We start from the raw sequence: 15,457 nt of genomic DNA on the forward strand, positions 1-15,457 counted from the left end.
TCATAAAATTCCACTAAGGAAGACACATTCGATTCGAGACCACTAATTTCCCAATCAATATCCACGAAAGCCTCGATAAGAGTAACCATATGACGCGTTTGTCAACCCAACCGTTCTCCTTAAAAACCACCAAACTGGCGGGATGAACTTTCGAACTTTGCCGAACCCGGGACCCCGACAGGGCAGAAATTTCTCTGTTCCGTCGTTCGTCCGCGAGCATCCGAAGCGAGACAGGTAGCTGGATAACGATTTTCCTGGTGGCACCGTGGAACCGTATTAAGAGTGACTTAAATTAATAACGACCGCTATTTTAGAGAAGCTTCCATGCTCCGTTAACCCGATTAAAGGTGAATACGGTGAGCGGAGGCGAGATCGTATAAAGAATTCAGGCGAATCATCCGGCGTGATTGGTGCTTCGCTGATCCCATTGCCCCGGAGTAATTATGGAAAGTTGGACGTTACGACAAGCTGCCGCGGATTTCGATCCGCGCGCTGCTTTACAACGACGCCGCTGGGGATGATCGGTAGAACGGGGCGGAGGGACGTCCACGAATTACATTATGTCACGTCACTCGCTCGCCATCTCTCTGCCCGATTTATATCGAGCCCTTTTGAATAAAATAAGTCCAGTCACGGATATTCCCATTTCTCTCCGTCGTTTTCGAGCTTCAATTATTTCAGCCTCTCAAATTTCTTCCTACCGGCGTCGAGAGTGTATGGACTTTTTGTGTTCAGCAGGTTCATTTTCAATGAGACGCCAATCGCCAATTGCGATGCGAGAGAGACGTTATGCTTGAGCAATTGTTTGCAGACTCGATCATTCTTGAGATTAACGAGCTTCGTTTCTTTTCTCTGTTTAAGGACCGTCGTCGTGAATGCAACACCGACCCTATATCTTGGCTCCTACATGCGATAGAAAGGTAAGCCGCTTTCTTTACCAGAGGAGCCAACGGATACCTCTATATTTAAAAACAATAAACGAAAGTTTCGAGTATATTTTATCTGGGAACACTGACCACTTTGAACGAAAGATAAAAAGTACAATTTGCTATCGGAAAATTCCCTCGAGGAAGACCTCTTTGTTTCAAGTCTGCTTTCATCGCACCAGAATCGCATCAACTACTCCCACCCTACTCGTTCCCAAAAATTCTCCACGTCATCTTTCAACGAAGCTTCAACAAAACACGACTATTATACTTCCCTCCGTAATCGTGATTACACGTAACCACGACTGATAGCGCGGATAGCTTAAAAAAAAAACGCAAGAGGTCTTCAAACTACTGCAGTGATCAAAACCATCGTCGACGTTTACTTAATCCGTAATCATCCCAGTATCGAACAGAATCACTGACAGAAACGAGACATTCATCCGTGAGGGCAACCGATAACCCGTTGAAAATCGTGAAAAATCCATCTTTGGGTATTTTCCTTTGAGTATTCGATCGTTTTTTTCCTCCCTCGACGCACCTTCCATCCGACTCTCCGTGGTCTTGTCTTGGTCGTCTCGGTCGTCATCGTCGTGGTCGTCTTGGGTCGGTTAGGTTAGTACGTCGGCGGTACGACTCCGGTGCAAGCCGGTTGGACGTCCGTAGGAAAGAGCTGGTTGGTCGCGCACACAAAGACCATCGCAGAAAAGCTATATCGGTGGTATTTTGGTTTTGGCTCGGCTCGACCCGCGCAGTTCTGGGAGTGGAGTTCTAAAAACAGCAGAGGTAAGTCCTGCCTGCTTGTGCTTGCTTGCTTGCCTGCCTTGCCTAGCCGTCGCGTTGCCTTGCGGCCGTTGCGTCTCACGGCTTGGCCAGATCGGCATATTCGGCCACTTCATCCCGTCTGTTCGCTCCTCTCTAGCCGTCTATTCTCTGTAGAACGACGACGACAACAACGACAATAACCGGCGGTATTCGCGGCCAGGCACTCGCCCCTGGCCACCCATAGAAACCCTCCAGGTACACCCTGGTCTAACCCAGCCACTGGTCCCTCTCATTCTGGCCCGGTTCACCCGTTCTTCGACGCGGCCTCGCGCGCTGCAAAACTCTTTAGCGACTAGCCGATGCGATCGCTTCACCGCTCTTCTTATAACTCGAGCATACTATGCCGGTTTCATTCCCAGAAGGCACCCGGTGGCAAACCTTCTTTTAGGCACCCTCTCGCGACCGCCTCACCCGGATTTATTTCTTCACGCCGAAATTATTTTTGGGATCTTTTCACGCGGTTTGTTAATACACACGCCGGCTCTTCTCTCTTCTGGCCTCTTCTGTCTCTCCCTACGGGCTTCTTGTCGGAGTCACGTTTTGCTCTGGTCCGTTCTACTCTGTTAGTGGTCCCACGACACCGCTGCCCGTCGATCTTTCGCCTCGTGCACGCGGGAACAGTACGATAGCGACGAGGACCAGGGAACCGTGGCCCTTCTGCCTCCGATATCGTCGATTTCTCCATAGTTCTCGCTGCCCGTGCTCTCCCTGGACACCTTCGCGGTTTCGACACCACGAGGTCCACCATCTTGGTGCCTCTTACGTCGGACACTCTGTTTTAATCGCTTTTACTTTATCGTTTCTGTTCTTCGCGTCACTGGCAGAGGATCGCGATGGAAGATTACCCAGTCGATGGAGTTTCATCGACTGGTTTCCTTGGGACCTGCTTTATAATGCTTGATACAGTGGAGTATTTGTGGATTTGGTGACGATTTCCGGTTGAAATTCCGGTATTCAGTGAGATCAAGGAATCGTGATTGTGTGTTCGTTGAGTGGAAGAGCCGAGGGTGCGGTGGTTACGTGGTTCGTATCGGCTGGGTGCTCGAAAGAGCTTCAACATGGCCAACGGCGAGGTTTCGATGTGAGTTTCCACCATTTTCTATGACACACGCGCGGCCAAGGCGCGCGCGCGATCACTACGCGCGGAGTTAGGATAATCGCGATGGAATTTGCTTTTTGCGGGTTTTCATCTGGTTAGGTGGGTGCAAAGAAGATCAGCCTTTCGTACGATTTTATAAATATTTCAGCCAACTTTCAGATTCGGTGTCTTGTTTCATTTTGTTACGATTATCACGCTGAAATGTGATCGTAGCTTTGAATCTTCCGGTTTACATTTCGAGATAGAAAAAATGTAGCTGCGTTGTTTATTATTTTATAAGCATCGCTTTCTTTTTACCAAGATACTAATTTTCTTGTTACGCGAAAAGTTTCCGCTGTAGCTGTGAAATTTATTCGTTGTAAATATCGTGGAAGGCGAGGGGTATGTTCTCATAATTTTGATCGAGCATCTAATAGAAAATAGCTTGCTCGCCGCACAAGCGTGTATCTTATTCTTTCACACTGTCCCACTGTCACGTGACACGATCGATTATATTATCCGCCTCCTCGTTTAATGCAATATCACATTCCTCCTGCTGCTCCGAAGCTTGGACGCTGATCTCGTCCTTTCAACCAACGGGATATTTCACATTTACGTCCATCATTATTATCCCCCTTTTTCATGAATATTCCTCGCGCTGCTCAACAAAATTCAACTGGATATCGCGATATGATTTATTGAAACCGCTCTGTTTATGAATTAAAACGAAAATTGTCAGTTAACCGTTACAAAACGTTAAATTGCCCAGCAATCAGTCCACTAAATATTTTCTACAGATAATGTACATTTATTCGAGCCATCTTTTCACGCACGCAATCGACGATACCGAAAGTAAATGTATCAGCCACCCAGAGGCGAATGTTAGCAGCAGAGTCAGCCGTCAGTTGTAATCTTGCCAGAAGAATTTCGACGATCGTACCTGGTCGTAACGTAGCATTTTGAAATCGTCAGGCAACATATCTGTGTTCATTAACCCTTGGCAAGCAATAAGGCGCGCGGCGTCTGCCGGACGCCGGTTCACGTATTTTTACGCACATTTTCCCAACAATTTAAATAAACGCACTCGAGCACTGTTGTCGAACTCGAGGCGCGAATTTTTTCCCGACGTTCGAGCAACCGTACTCTCTCTCGATCGACAAATTTCTCGCAGGAAAATGTTTTATTTTTCGATAAAATTGCCCTCTGAATTACGTTCGAGAGTCACTCTTTTCCGCGAAACCATACAAAATATACGCGAGATTTTTTTTTCCAAAGCTTGCAATAATATTCCTTATAGCGACAACTTTATATTTTCAAAGAAGTCGGTTCCATTTCGCTGGAAAAATCGTAGACTTTCGCCTTCCGTTATTTGTCAGCGGTTCGTTCGCAACGGCACACCCTGTACATGAATCTAGATCGTCGAACGCGAGACACGCAGATCGAACGTCGCGTTCGTTCTTCTGCCCTTTGCTCGTCACCTTGATCGCCGTCCAAATCGAACGCAACTACGACGAACACTCTTCGTTCACGTTCGCATAATCGTGATCGTCTCGATGTGCAACCGTACTCCACCCTGAAACGACCGCGTTCCACCTAATTCCTGCCTGGCGAATTGATCATTCTATGGAGAAGAATGAAGTCGAATCGATTTCGTTGACGAAGATTAGCGTCGCAAAGGCCAAGAGTAGTTTATACGTTAAATTAGTTCGCACTTTCACTAGCCTCTTTATACACGTTTCATCTTCTTTCACCTCGCATAATCTGCAAGAGTTATTTCAGGGTAACTTTGCATCGTACGCGCGCGCTGGCTGATACGACCACAGAAGGGTGAATGAGGATCAATTTGTAGCTCGTCACTCGACCACCTTGAAACTGTGTTATAATGATCGACAGGTTTCACCCCTTTTAAAGACGCACTCGGCAGAGAGAAACTTTCTTCGAAGGAGCTACGATTTTCTGTTTAAATGGGGGGGGGGGGGGGGGGGGGGTGATCGTTTAGATATCCGCTGAGCCTTTCACCCACCATTGTTCTTTACTTTTCGCTCTGCCTCTTGGGAGATCATGAGGCGAAGTAGAATTACATTTCTTTAATTTTAAATTTCTGTCCACTAAAGTAGAGGGAATTTAATTGTAAATTGACAGTAATATGATAATATGACTCTTTTAAACTATGATAATACGTTCTCGAAGAGCATGGATTCCATTTTTAGCGTAGTTGTTGGAAATTTTGCATCTGAAATGTGCACTGTTGGTGGATTATAATTTGAACGAGGTTTAGTCGTAAAATCGAAAAGGAGAGTCATCCAGTTTCCAGAAAGTGAGACAAAGCGTTTCATCCAGGGCTAAGCAGCCCCTAATCGGTTCGATCGTGGAAATAGCGGTGACAAAGGTTTCCTCGCGAGTCGAAGGGGTTTCGTTTCAGCGGCTAGAACCGCGTCAGAGGGAGAGAGGGACCTGTTGCTCCCCCTTGTCGAAGGCGAGTTCGCCTCGTGATAATAATTTCAACCTGGATAGACTGCGAACGGGAACGATCGCTCGAGATTTCGTCCGGTCCTCGCGGTACGAGTCACCTGGTGACGTCACCTCCGGAGTTTGGTCTCATTCTCTCCCTTTTGGTCGCGTGCCAAGTGCGCAGATCACACGTGCCTCGGTTAAATGGCAACTCTTGCGCGTCCGCCACGGATTTTGGCTCGTTTTAAAAGCTGATGGCGGCGAACCTTGCTCTACAGATTTTTTTCATCTTCTCGTACCACGATAAAGTGTTTCCCGTCGGTTCTCAAATTTCAAATCCACTTACTCTCGTCGATACTGCGGTTGGACATGATTTTTGTTAACTCAGAAAACCTGAACTCTTCCCGATAGTGGTCTCCAATAATTTCAACGCACACATCCAACCGGTTAATTATCTGGAAAATATTTTAAATCGCATCATCGACCACCTTAAACCCCGAACCACTTCAGGCCAACCTAATTGGTTTATCAAGGCGAATTAGAGCGTCGAGACCACTTATCGTAAGCTCTATCCGAGCACACGGCGCACGTGTTCGCATTTTATAAGCGTACGGGGCTCGAGCGAACGGGCTGGAGAGATTTTCCAGCGTCGTCGGAAGCCAAGATGTTTCTTAGCCCGGTGGCGGCAGGATGAGCGGATATCCGGTACGGCAACAGACGCCGCCTGGACCTCGAACGTCGTGCGCGTCAGAGGGACAGAGCCGTGCAGCCGTTCGGCTACCAGTGGCGTTTGGACGTGTGGAAGTTTCGTAGGAGTCAGGATGGTTTGGCGGCCACCTGGTATTTTCCCTACAGTCTTTAAAACCTGCACCAGCCCTCGTCTCCCCCTTAACGGGAAGCCAGCTCTTCGCGAAGGCGTCCCCCTCGACGTCTTCTGACGATTAACGAGATCTCCTGAACCCACGTGACAGATCGTCCGAATACGTGGTAGCTGGATCACTGATTCACGTGGCTTCCTATTCCATTGCTGCGTGATTTCGAGAATATTCAGTTTCGTTTATTGGGGAGCCCCTATTGCAGACCCTTTCGGTCGTTCTTGAGGACCAAGCTTCGCGTATGTGACTCTTACTGAATTTCTAATGTAATTATTCTCTTCTCTCTTTCAATCGTTACCATTGAGAATGAATTAAATTGCACGGAGATCTGTCAAACTGACAAGTCTTCGATATCAATCTGTAAGTATCATTTTTGAATTGGCAATTATTTCGAAAGCTATTTCAACTCTGTAGTATTAGCAGAAACGTTTAATATTGCAGCATAGCAGAGAAATCGCGATATGTGGGTAATGAAAAATCTATAATCGTTCGTTATTGCAGATAAAAGTGAAGCGAACCAGGTAGACGCGCACAGAAACGTTGCACAAATTCTTTTTTCCGTGATGCAATTGATAGATACAGCCACCAAAAGAACCGGCAATCGAACTGCAACTTTAAACCACACGGGCGTGTCTTTGTTAAACACACCGTAATAGCGATCTAATCGAACGAGTCCGATCAATCGATCGATGATGGAAAATTTTAATGAGATCAAAGCGTGGAGGACGACGCAAAATCACGGCGATATTCGTACATATCGTAGAGAATAGGGTACCACGGCACAGTGTGTCCCGATATTGCTATTGATCGGGTCTCTCCAAAGGTATTTGTTACGTGTATTGTTTTTCCTTCGCACCGTCGAGCAAAAGGAGATCACGAGGGCCGACATCCCTTTTACACAGTGCTCTAAGGTATCCGCGTCTAGTTAACCGTTCCCTTTTTCCTCGCTTTTTCCCCGCTTTCTCCGTGCCGCGTTTTTTCAACGGCTACGCGACTCGATCGAACCCCGATTGCATTCTACGGGATCGTGCGATTTTTCCCACGTATTCGGCCGTGGATTCGAGTCGTTCTCCCTCTAGGACGTCGAGACTATAAAAATAGTCGTTCTATCCTCTTCCTAGAAGAACCGAGGGACAATTATCGTTGTCGCAATTCCTTTTTATTCTTCACGATCTGGGCTGGTAAATAAATGGGGCAAGCAGAACATTATTTAGACGTAAGCGAGTAAACTAATTCAAGTGGTTCGCATAGTTAGTTCCATCGAACGCGTCTCTCCGTACGACGGTTAACCGTCGGATGAAAATAACCGAATGAACAAGAAAGGAAATAGCTGAATCCTTCATTTCGAATTTTAGTTACCCGATCGCGTAACTTTTCAATTAGAAAATGCAGCATTTATAGTCCTCGAAATTCTTATCAAGTTTAGTGTCCGTCGATTGCAATTATAAAAATTCCAGATCCTCGCTTTTACCATTCGATTATGCAATTTAAGAAATTCACTCCGTGTGGCATCTTTTCAAGACGTCTGTCCACGTTTAAGTATTCGATATCGAGAAGGACCGTCGTTACAAATGCAGCCCAACTCGATCACGGCTCGATTCCCCTCTTTCACGCTACGTGTGCCGTGTGTTCGATCTGATATTAAATTCTTGGAGGAAAATCTGGGGGAGTCCATCTTCATTATCGGATGAACGACGTTTAACCGTGTGACCCGGTCGATCCTTGCTCGCAAATAGAACCGTAGCGGTGGAATGACAGAAACGAGACGGACGGTGAAATGGAAATAGAGACGTCGGTTCCTGTAACTATTCGCGAAATAATCGGCATTACGATTAACTACGTTTCAACGGGCCGATTATTCCGGCCGCGCAACTTGCCACGCTGACGTTTACTCGATACACGTCCCATCAAGTCGCGCCGCGGGCAATCGATGAAATGGAAACGCTTCGCGATGCCTTGCATCTGGCTACGTGTCCTCCACCAAATTTTCGATTCGGATCGTATAACCAATTACCCGAATTGGATATTATTGAAACGTCCGAGACCTGTATGATAATCACTTGACGAAAAATTTCGTTCATAGCGGAGATGGATAATTTTCTGATCTATCTTTTGGAGCCTTCAACTTGGGTTACTATCGATTCGAGTGTTAGGTATGCTGGACTTAAATTAAGAGATAGTCCAGTTTTAATCTAAAATAGCGAGATAGTGAAATAATTTTTGTACGAATGAAATAAAAATAGCTATTAAGTAAATATATACGTACGGTGTTTATAATGCTGGTTAAAAGAAAGATAATATATTCTGAAATGGAAAGCAGTATTAAATGCTTGGAAAAGCTAGGTATGTATCCCAGTAATTCGTGAAATTTAAAGCCACATTCCTGGCAAGTGTGAATGACTGAGACTTTGGTGTACAGCAAGTTATAGAGGGTTCCAGGCATGCTCGGGCAAGGTATTTTTGTAATGCAAACCTCTCGAAAGCATCTCGCGTAAACTTGCACGCTCTAGAATGCATAATGTATCGGCGGTGTCTTCACAAAAGTGGCTTACATTCCGCGTTCAACGGAGATCATCCGACAATTTGACATCTGCCATTGTTACAGGTACAATTGCCACCGATCAGGCTACTTGCTGCTACGCATTGTGTTCTAACCGTTAAAAAGCCTTAGTAGACGTCATCGATATATTGCTGCGTGCTTTGGAAGGAATTCGTTTCAACGATAGAAATCATAAACCTGCGCACTTTTTTCTTTAGTCGTCGTACGCGTACACGAAGTCGCGTACCCAGTTCGCCCGTTCTCTGATATCGTTTGTCCCCTTGTTTCAAGACACGGACATGTGTATAACAAAACCAAACAAGGGTCCCGAAGAAGAATTAGAAATCCCTCGAAGAACGCCGCAGATATGCTCCCCGTTTGCTTTCGAAGGGGTCACTAGCCCTTTCAACGGCCCTCTTTAGGCCACGAGTTTGAATGCATGCACGCGTGCACCAGAATTGTCCGGCGCTGCCCCTCCGACCGAGCCTCGCACGGCTATCTGTATCCAGAGAATATTAATTACTTATCCACTGTCCCGTTTCTCGCGTCTTTTCGCGCTCGGTCGACGAGATCGATAGGCTAGGATATATTGAACACTTGCCGGCTCTCTCGACGGGTTAGGTTATCCGACCTCTGTAGGGGGACAGCTACATTGCAGCTCATGCATAATACATACGATCCGACCTGGAGTAGATTTATATTTACCCGCACCTGGGATAATTCGTTAAATATCGACAGGCATTCCCAGCTCTTGCTCGTGAGCTTTTTTCGCGCACGACGATGATTCGAGAGGACGTTTTTATCCTGCCACTCCAGATGCTTCTTGGTTTTCTTTCTCCTGCCGCATCCCACGGGGATGTCACTTTGGCTCGAGTCTGCATTGCCGTTTTACTTTGCTGAAAAAGCGTGAGATGAGGTTCTCCGTTGATGGATTATGTCGAGTATTGGTGACTTTGTCTATACTTGTTTGGGTAGTTAGTTTTATGAGTTGAATGTCCAGCAATTTTGCTAATGGTGGGCTTACGGGAAACTTGAAGAATCATTATTAGCGTTGACATTTGTTAGATCGTAGTAGAAATGTAATAACGGTTGGGCGTAGCAATCATCTTTTTGTTCTGAATATTTTATCTCCCTGGAAGTAGTTTGATAAAATTGTGACGGTTCGGACACCGCGAGAATTGATTTTTACTTTTTGTCCTCGTCTTTCTGGAAATTCGGGTCACCGTGACGATCGTAGGTGCTTTCTTAGGTCGCTTCATCTTTCTGGGAAAACAATTCTCTCAATCGAGGTACATTCATCATTTAAATTCCGTGGCAGCTTCACTCCTAAATTTTTTATTTGCTTTATTAAATAAGTTAACGAAGTTTTAGAGAAAGATAGAGAGCAATGTTCAAATATCTTTACGATGTTACTCTAATGATAATTTCGATATTTATTCAATTTATTTTTATTTAAATTAAATATTTTACTTATACTAGAATCCTCCATATTTATATGATTCGAATTGAGGTGCCATTTTGGAGAACGCATCCTAACCTCCCCAAATCCGTTCGAAGTATTATGTAATAGTGTTCGAGCCGTTCAAGTGGCTCGAATATGGATCCTCGATTCAATTTCATTTCGCACGGCTGTCAGATAGATCGCGAATAACTGATGGAAGCTAGTCGGTAGCAGCCATCAAGCGTCTCGGCTCGTTTAATATTTATCGAGTCGGATTTTCGAGTTTACCGGTGCGGTGGCATCCGCCGTGATGCCGCTTCTGTGTTTCTCTGCTCTCGTAATTCAACGTATTTACCACAATATTCGATCAATCTTCCTGTCAATTCCGGTCGTGCAGGTTAGAACGTTTGACATTTTTCTCATAATGTTTCATTTGTCGCGATAGAAATTCATTGTTTCTTGTTGATTTTGCGCCAATTAATTTTGTTTCAATTGAATGAACTACAATAAGGACCATAGAAACGGTAATAAAAACTACACACTTTCAATTCGCTTAACGAGACTGATAAACTTTGATTAAGACGAAAGATCTGCCTCCTAATGATAAAAATGTAGAGAATCAATATTTACTGTTTCTATATTGCGTGTACAATGTATGTTAGGCCCAGTAAAATAAAGTGCTCAGGATTAAAAATCTGATGTTGTGTGTGGAACGGATTAGACGGGAACAAATAAGCCTAACGTACGTGTACGGGTTGATAGTTTAGCTGTGACATTATAGTAGAATGCAAACTGTATGTATTCGCATGAAGTTATCGACACGTTGAACTGACGTCTCCATTGTGAATAGCATCCTATCTATATGACCTCATACTCAATGACTCAAGGATCATAAATTTGTACCTTCGATCGATAAATCGAGTCTCGATCATTTAAATAATCGATCTACTGAAAATAATCGAATGGGATATTAATCACGCGAATTTTCGACAGTTTTTACTCAACATAATTTCAGTTCTCGTAAAAAGTGAATAGTAAGTGCTTTCGATTCATCTCCCGATTACCAGCGATATTACATACGTGTATCGATCGATAATCGTAGTTCAGCAAGTGTGAACAGTCTATAATACAATCGTTATTTTCATCCTCGAACGTACACTTTGGGTAACGCGTGCGACAGTGTATAAAACGCCCGCTAGATTCTTTAACCGTGTTGTTATTTCTGGACAGCGAAATATTAATAAAGTGTAAGGATGCCACTTTTACGCGTAGCTATGTGAACTTTTCGCGGTTATAATTTACATTGAGTCTGACGCGAGCCGATTTACAATTTACGGGAGCAACGTTTATGAATGACTCCGATGATTTTCATATTTTAACTAAAACAGATGATAGGTTATATTAAATATTACTCGTGTCATCATTGTCTTGCTTCGAAACTGATAATATTGTATCTCAATGCTTCGTAAGTTTCTTCAGTCATATGTTTGCTAAAAAATTATTCCATTTTCCTCTATACATATATTATATAGTACGTTATCTATCGTAAAAAAGGGGTACAGCATGAAAAAGTTAAATTTTTTAATAATGTGCATTTCCTTAATTTCATAACGCTTTTGTTGTTCATAGTTTGGAAAAAATGTAATGATTCAAAGTATTGAAAGTATTCACGTGCAAATATAAAATTCAATTGACAGTCGAGCATTATCGTTCGAAATCGAACACGTCGTTCAGCGCGCGGTCGAAGCTGGAATGCCAGCGCAACCGTTCTGTCTGGAAGTGGCACGCATGCGCGGAGCATAAGATGTCGCGCAATTGGCGAGGCGGCGTCTGACGTCGATCCTGGCGCCAGCCAATCAACAGCCGAGTCTCGTCGACGTTAGCTCGGCGTGTCGAGGCAAACTTCAGAGGCGAGGTGGACCGACTGGTATGTGCAACACGGCCAGGCGCCCCCCCTCCCTTCCTCACCGTGTCGCTCTCTTTCTCTCTTTCTCTTCCTCTCTCTTTCTTTCGTTCCCGTGCTCTCCACGCGACTTCCTCAAATCTTTATTTCAGGCTCGACCGCGAACTGGTCGAGGCGCGCGGCCCGCTTTTTTACCGTCCGATACGACGCTTCTAAATTTGAATCTTCTACGGAGCAGTGCGAATCGACGGCTCGCCGCACGTGAAAAATATTTTAAGAAAGAACGCGCGTTTCTAGTCATCGTTTCTAGTCAGCCAGGATATATTCTAACCTAGCTAACCTGTTTCCTGGTAAGCTAGATCCTGAAGAATCGTTCCGTCGACGCTTGTGCACGTTGATAAACACGCTGGACGACGGGCTGGTTAAAGTGAACAAAAAGATAAGTATCGATATATCGAGGAAGAGGAAGAAGTGACGGAATCAGTGAAGGAAGGACACTAAGAAGGAAAAGCTCGAAATTGTAAAGGAAGTTCCCGTTACCGTTGTCGTCGTTGCCCGTCATCGTTACGAATCGAATATACGTGATCAGTTTGTTCGCCGATATTCGACGAACACCGATGAAATTCGGCGTGCGAGGCGAGTGACGCGTGTTGATTGAATCGCTACATAGGAGTGCAAGTTGATACGTGCCAAAAACTCGTGTGTTATTTCTACGTAACCGCTTCGAGGAGAAGTTTTGTTTTGATCTTACAGTTTGTACCTTTCGCGAGGGTGCTAGTGGGGAGATATCGATCGCGGGACCATTGACGTCCGTTCTGGAGAACGAGCTTTTCTCCTCGCACCTTTGACTAGGCTAACCTCTCGATAATTGTATTTTCCATACACACATATACATATACATATATATATATAAATGTACATATATATATTTCTTACGTGTGTGTTATTTGCTTCTACACGTACAAACAAGAATTAGATATTGGCTAGTTTTCAAGAAATTGTAAAACGTGCCTGTACCGAAGTAAACTGTTTCTCTGACCGATGGAGGCTGTCCTGTGAATCTCTGATTCTACTATTTCCAAGGAGCAAGTAGGATTTTCAATGCAAACATAACCCATCGGACATCTGTCTCTATGATCGTAACAAGATCCGAAAATCACTACTGCGAAACGAAATTTTGTCGGCGAGAGACGCATGGAATTTTGATAGACAAGGAACGTGTGGAGTTTTGAATTTTTTTAGTACCGAGTGCCTCAATCGCAATACTTCGATTGTATTGTGATCACAACATCTGTGAAGAGTGCGCGATCTCGCCATCTTTGTTTTGATATCGATTTAGTGTGCGCGAGAAGATCGATCGATTGGTGAACGGACCATCGACATGTTCGACTGATCGAGCTTACTTCGAGTCGGTGAGTTATCAAATGTAATGTCCAATTTTTAGTTTCTTCTTAATAATTTGTTGCAATTATATTCGCAATTTTAGATAAGTCTTGGTTAAATCAAAAAAGGTGTATATAATCATATGTTTATACATATATAATGGTATATCGACAGCTAATGTTTGTATAATTTAAAACTTGTATCATAGACACTTGTCAATTTTTCGTTTCTATAACACGTTTCAAAGTACGCAAATATTGTAAAAAAAAGCGTTGACTTTGCCCTCGATCATATTTTCCTCCTCATTTGATTTTTTATTTGTGTATTTCTTTTTGCGAGCGACGACATAATCACATGATGGATCAACGAGCGAATCGAACTCACCGCGATATCGAGATAACGTTGAGCTGCCCCGCAAACCAACTACATAACCAAAGGAAACGTTTTGGCAAAGTTCAACGTGTCATATTCTATACTAAATACGTGCGACGAGTATGGTATTAAATGTGATAAAGTCCATGTTATCGCGGTCCGTGTTAGCGTCCCTATCGAAATTGATACACCAAATTAAAGTAGTCCATCTGCGTCTTGGCCTTAAGTAACATTTAACGCGCTAGGAGCCGGCGCCATTTAAATATGGCATTAGTGTTGGTATCAGGCTGCTGATACAGTTGGCATTAGTTGATTATTAATAGTGTTGCATTGTATTACTGACCTCTCATAGAATTAAAACTACTATCACTATGATTGCTGTATTAGCAAACGATAGAGTAGTAGATCTCTAGTTATCAGCATACATCATTCGTCATAGTTCAATTTGCGATGCATACGGTTAGGTTAGGTCTGTCAACTTCCATATTGTAATTCAAAAATGATTGTGGTTACGGTTGTTACTCTATTGTTAGAAATAAGGAGTTGTTTATCTTATCTACGTATTGCCGCTAAGTGAGTATAGTACAAAAATCACAACTTTCAGCGTTTAGTAAATGAAAAAAAAGCGCTGTTAATGCGGTGGTGTTGCAGTTTCATTAATATCATTATCGACAATGTACGTTATAAATTCTGTGATAATGTTCCCCTGCGGAGTTCAAGACGATTCTTCTGCGAGCCAGGGTTCTTTCCACTGCGCAGAAAAAATGAGAAAACAGTCGAAATAACGGATCCCTCGATAATGTTAGCTGTTCTAAAAGTAGGCGAGAAAGTGCTTGACTGAAATGCAATCGAAAGTAATGTATAAAAATAAGAACCTCTCAATATTGACCGTATCCGTCCAAGAAATATAATCGTTAGCGACGGAAAGTGGAATATAAGGAGCTTACTACCGCTTTACAATATAACGAGAGACTCACTCGTCATGATAGCCATAGCTACTAAACGCATGTGTGCAAAATGCGACGTGTATAGAGAAATACGCGGTGGTCGCTGACCCTCGGCTTGCGTTCTACGCTGTTGTATAATAAACCGAATTCGATCGGACAACTGCTCGCGCGGCAAACCTCTTCCTCTAGCCTCTCCGAGCGAGTGTTCCATTGTCACCCAGCGAAGAAAGCATCGATGCCGCTCTATTACTTTTCTCTTCTGCCTTCCCCCTTTTCTTTTTTCGCCGCGCGATGGCCAATAATCGTTCGCGGGGTGTCGCAACGCGAGAAATGTACGATCGAATCGCTGAATGAGCGAATCGGCTACCATTATCTTCTGTTTTGAAATATAAGTGGAAAATTCGTGACAAAATTTGTTTGGGCTGTGACCAGACGATTATCGATAGTCGTGCCGTAATAGATAACGCTAAAAAAAAATTGATCGCATGTACGCGCATACATTCCTCTCACTTTGGATACAGAGAGATCACGTAAGGATTTAAAAAACTCACTATTCTCTCACTTAAATATTGTTATTATTTATTGTATCACAATAATCCCAACATTTACATGAAATTTTTCAATACGAACAGACGAACAATCGTATATTTTCCTGGTGTACAAATCTACTCGCAAGTCTATCTGAAACATAAAAATGTGATAAGGCCTGTAATTAAT

General features: G+C 43.8%; 1 protein-coding gene across 6 annotated transcripts in view; it reads left to right on the forward strand.

Annotated features, from left to right (window-relative positions):
* Mef2 (myocyte enhancer factor 2) overlaps positions 1 to 15,457 on the forward strand; it is a 42,577-nt gene that overhangs the window by 15,000 nt on the left and 12,120 nt on the right. For 3 of the 6 annotated variants that reach the window (XM_076905367.1, XM_076905373.1, XM_076905372.1), the window contains exon 2: positions 862 to 920. The gene's annotated coding sequence lies outside the window, so the exon portion shown is untranslated. Of the gene's footprint in view, positions 1 to 861; positions 921 to 1,580; positions 1,713 to 12,038; positions 12,063 to 12,190; positions 12,909 to 13,008; positions 13,451 to 15,457 lie in introns of those variants that run through there. The other 3 variants (XM_076905368.1, XM_076905370.1, XM_076905371.1) reach the window with 3 other exon arrangements.

This window comes from Xylocopa sonorina, chromosome 12, assembly GCF_050948175.1.
Source record: "Xylocopa sonorina isolate GNS202 chromosome 12, iyXylSono1_principal, whole genome shotgun sequence".
In the NCBI taxonomy this organism is placed as follows: Eukaryota; Metazoa; Arthropoda; class Insecta; order Hymenoptera; family Apidae; genus Xylocopa; species Xylocopa sonorina.